Source organism: Microtus oregoni, unplaced genomic scaffold, assembly GCF_018167655.1.
Source record: "Microtus oregoni isolate MIOR12 unplaced genomic scaffold, Mior012 000070F_ref0000104, whole genome shotgun sequence".
NCBI lineage: Eukaryota > Metazoa > Chordata > Mammalia > Rodentia > Cricetidae > Microtus > Microtus oregoni.
The window spans coordinates 4,851,691-4,856,217 of NW_024543977.1; positions in this window are offsets into that span (position 1 = coordinate 4,851,691).

A 4,527-nucleotide genomic window follows, 5' to 3' on the forward strand; every position below is an offset into this window, starting at 1 on the left:
CCCAGCATTCTGTTCTGTCTACTCCACCCACCTATGTTCTGCCCTATCAGGCCAAGCAGTTTCTTTATTAATTAACCAATGAAAGCAACACATAGAAAGAAGACTCACCTACATCACCTTCCCACTGCATGATGAAATGCTGGTGCCTTGATTTTGCCCAGGTTCTGGGAAGAAAGCTGTGAGTTCAGGAGGGTGGAGGTACCCTAATGTTCAGAAGCCAGTTTCACTCCAGGCCTCTCTGCCTCCTCTTTCATGATGGCCACTGAGCCTTGCAGAGGTGTGATAGAGATGCCCCATTGGTCACTGTTGATCATATTTTATTGGGCTGTTTGCTCATTGTTGAAATTTAAGATAAGTATATAATCTGGACACAGGGCTTTTTACCTGATATGTGATATGTAAATATTTTTACAAACTAGGCTAGTTATTTTTCATTTTCTTAACAGCATTTTTCTTTTTTTTTTTAAAGATTTATTTATTATGTATACAACATACGCCTTGATGTATGCCCGCATGCCAGAGAAGGGCGCCAGACCTCAGTACAGATGGTTGTGAGCCACCATGTGGTTGCTGGGAATTGAACTCAGGACCTCTGGAAGGGCAGCCAGTTTTGATTTGGTCAAGTCCAGTTTATAATTTTTAATTGTTTCATTAAATGAGTCTGGTAATGAAATTTTAGCACAAAATAAAAATTTAGCACAATGTTTAGAGGTTCTTGGTGTTAACATACAGAAGCTGTACAATTTTGATTGTCACAAGTAGGTCATTGACCAGCCACAAGTTATGCCTTGTATAGAGTGTCAGGCACATCTCCTTCAGTGCCTTCTTCTGTTTCTTCTGTTGTTCATCACTGTTCCAGCCATTTGTCAAAAGGAACATTGTCTCATCTAATGATACCTATATCTCCACCATTCAGCTGGCTGTCTTCTGATGGGCTCTCATCCTGTCCCATTGACCCACAAGTTGATCTCATCAGTCACCCCACCTTGATTGAGGCAGTTTTGTGTTATTTTAAAGTTGGTCACTGTGGGCCTCCCATTCACCATCTTTTCAGGATGCTTTAACTGTCCCACTCTTCTTCACTTTCAAAAATATTTTAGAATAACCTGACTGGTACTTCCAAAGCGACTTTCTGGGATTTTAACTAGAGACTACTAAATATGGAAGCCAAACTAACTTTCTTTCTTTCTTCTTTCTTCTTTCTTTCTTTCTTTCTTTCCTTCCTTCCTTCCTTCTTTCTTTTTTCCTTCTTTCTCTTTCTTTCTTTCTTTCTTTCTTTCTTTTTTGAGATAGTTTTCTATATAACAGCCCTAGCTGTCCTGGAACTCACGTTGTAGACTAGGCTGGCCTTGAAATCATAGAGATCTGTCTGCTTTTGCCTCCCAAGTACTGGGATTGAAGGCATGCACCACCACCACCTGGCTCAAAAGTCAAATCTTAATATAAGCCTGTGAGCCTGGTGTGTCTTTTTTCTCCATTTAGATTTTCTTTGGTTTGTCATTAGCACATAAATCTCCCACCCATTTTATTAGATATAAATGTATATGCTCACTGTATATTAAAACAGCAATAAGAAAGTGACCGTTACAAAATATGAAGACGAGTGGTTTTTGTACATCTTTTCTGTAGCTTGCAAAAATGTTAAGCAGGTACTTTAGAAAGAAAATAGAAAAGATTCTTCAGCTGTTCCTGTGGTCTTGCTGAATAGTAAAATCTGGGCTGAAGCTGCTGAAAGGCCTTTGAAGAATGAGTCTCCACACTTTTCACGGCATCCACAGAGTCTACATAACGAAAGATGCTCAAACTATTTGAAACTAGAGAAACAGAAGCTGAAACTCCACTGAGAACCATATTTTATCTCATACTGGCAACACGGCCACATTTGATGATATACTATGTGAGGCAGGAAGTGGGGCAGAAACCCCACCTTCTAACGTGAATCTATACAGAAGACAATCTGACATTACAAGGTCAAAAAAGCCTGAAATCCCCTTCCCAGGAACTGGTCCTACAGACATTCTTAGAAAAGTAAAAAATGACTTATGTATGAGGCTGTTAGTTATAGTATGTTCATGTTAGAAGAAAGAGACAGCTCCAGTGTGCACAGAGACTAACTGCGCATGTTAGTCTAGCTTTTAATGATATTGTACCATGCAGACTTAAATAAAAATTTGGCCAAACATTTGTATTATTGGCAGAAGAAATTTAAGAAAATATAGTGATTAGTTAAGCACTATCAGCAATAGCCTTCTAACTAGACCTGCATATCTCAATTAAAATTTTGATGTATTGTCTCATTGAAGCCTGAGGACAAATGGGCTTGTGGCCAGACCTTTTGTGTCATGTCAGCATTTTCAATAATAATGAAAGAATGCTAATCATCTTACTGGGGGACTTTTTGCACTTTAACATTGTATTCCTGTCCTCTGGGTGCTGTTAAGGTCTACTTGAATTCTTGAAGCCTCCTGTTTTTCTAAAATTATTTTATTAACAGCAGTTGACTTAAAGCAAATAAATTTATGCTCTTAAAGTTTTTAATGTTAATTTTACCTCTATCTTTAAATTTTTAACTTATATAATGTTGATGCTTGATAAAACATGGACATGTAGGAACCTGCAATTGGAATTCTGGGTTCTTGCTTACTTGGAATGAAGTTTGAAGACTACCATTTTAGAAAGGTAACCTCAGTTGCATGGGAGGTCCTGGCTGAGCTGTCTCGTGGATCAGGCTGTTGACTGGGAAGAATAAAAAGAGAGGCAGGGAGACATCGAACAAGACTGTTGAGAACTTCGGAATTCTAGAACCTCCAGGCAGCTGCAAACAAAGGTGACAAGAATCCTTCCTTTGCCAAGGCTCTACAGAAAGGCCCTTGAGTTAGAGAAGGATCACTTGTGCCTTGTGAGAATCAGAAATGGCTTCAGGGGATTCAGGAAGATCCTGGAAACTAAGGCTCACTGACTGAGTAAGTAGAATCAGTTCCTTCTCCCCATCACCCAGGAAACTGCTTTACAGATGGCACTGGAAATTTGCCTTCTCAGCAAGAGTGGAATCGCAACCATCTTACCTGCCCCACAAGGGTAAGCCCTGGCTTCAAAGTGGCTGAACAGTATGCTGAGGGCTGCTCCTGCTGTGATTATTGTCTTGATCTTTTTCAGAGCAGATTCTGATGCAATTGATGAAAACTGACTTGATATGTAGGCTCTGCATCTCATATATCATCTGTCTGTCTTCTTGCACCTAGTGTAAAGTCACAGGGCAGCACATTTTCCCACGAAGAGACAGAGAGTACTATAGGTATTCTAGTGATCTCTACAGTCTGACATGGTTTCTGGGGCCTGGAACTGCACTGTGGAAATAGTCAAGCACAATATACCACCATCCAGGCAGACCCCGGTTCTAATAAAACCTTACTTGGAAAAATACGCCTAGTTTTCTGAGCCTTGTCATTCACCAGCATCCAGGCACCCCATTGCTTAGAAACTGGAAGATGCACTGTGGTTTCTGCTAGTCCATACTTGCACACCGAGCCCTGCTTTCAAACTTCTCAACTGGGGAATCTATCTCCATGGGAATGACTAGCACTTTGGGAAGATTCTAGGCAATTGCAGAAAATATTAATAGACAAAAACTGTCCAAATCTTGAGCTAGTGTCCTGAGTCATTATCAGAAATACCCGACCAGCCTCACTCCAGCAGAGTTTTTGGTGCCACTTGAAGAAGGCATTATTTAGATGGGAAAGATCTTGTTGGCAGCCACTCACCAGCAAGAAAGGCAACTCTTGCTTTTGCACCCCATTTAAATAACTCATTACCAGGTACCTTTGTATGCCCCAACATTTCCCACCCATGTGACCCATTGTCTTCTCTCCCCTCTAAATCACTAGAAGTCAAACATGTTGGGACCTCCACTGGGGTGGCAATGAGGAAGACCTCTCAAAAAAATTCACCACATCCTTTTGTAATGTCGAACGAGAAACAGGCTTTCTCTTAGCACCTCCCCATCTGGAAAAGCATCTAAATAGGAGCATGGCAGGGATATAGACCCTTCAGCAGACCAGAAGCCCAATGTCCCCACAGGCACTCGTCTGTCCCATCTCTGGCTGCCAAAATTATGAGTGCGTATGTAGAGAATGCCTCGGTCCCTCGGTGTGTTCTTCTTTCCTCGCCTATACGGAGAGTTAAGGTGAACATCTGGATTTCTACTTGGATGTCAGTGAGGAACGGTACATTTCTCTTAGTCTGATTCTAAGGACACAGGAGTAAGAGCCTCCAGTCTTACCCCTGCCCTGTGTTTTATATTTGAGTTGTTTTCTCCCCACCCCCGTAGAGGTTCAGAATGGCTTAATACATGGAGGTCTAAATCAGGTGAGGGTGCCCACAGCAAGAAGTACTAAAGTGGGGTTGCCCACAGCCAACCAGGATGGCTATGCTCTGAAATTCTGGTGACCGGTGCTCCAAGGACGAATCGAGGCTGTCTGACTGCTCTCCGGTTCTTTTGGCAGACTTGGCTTCCTAGGGGACTTGGGG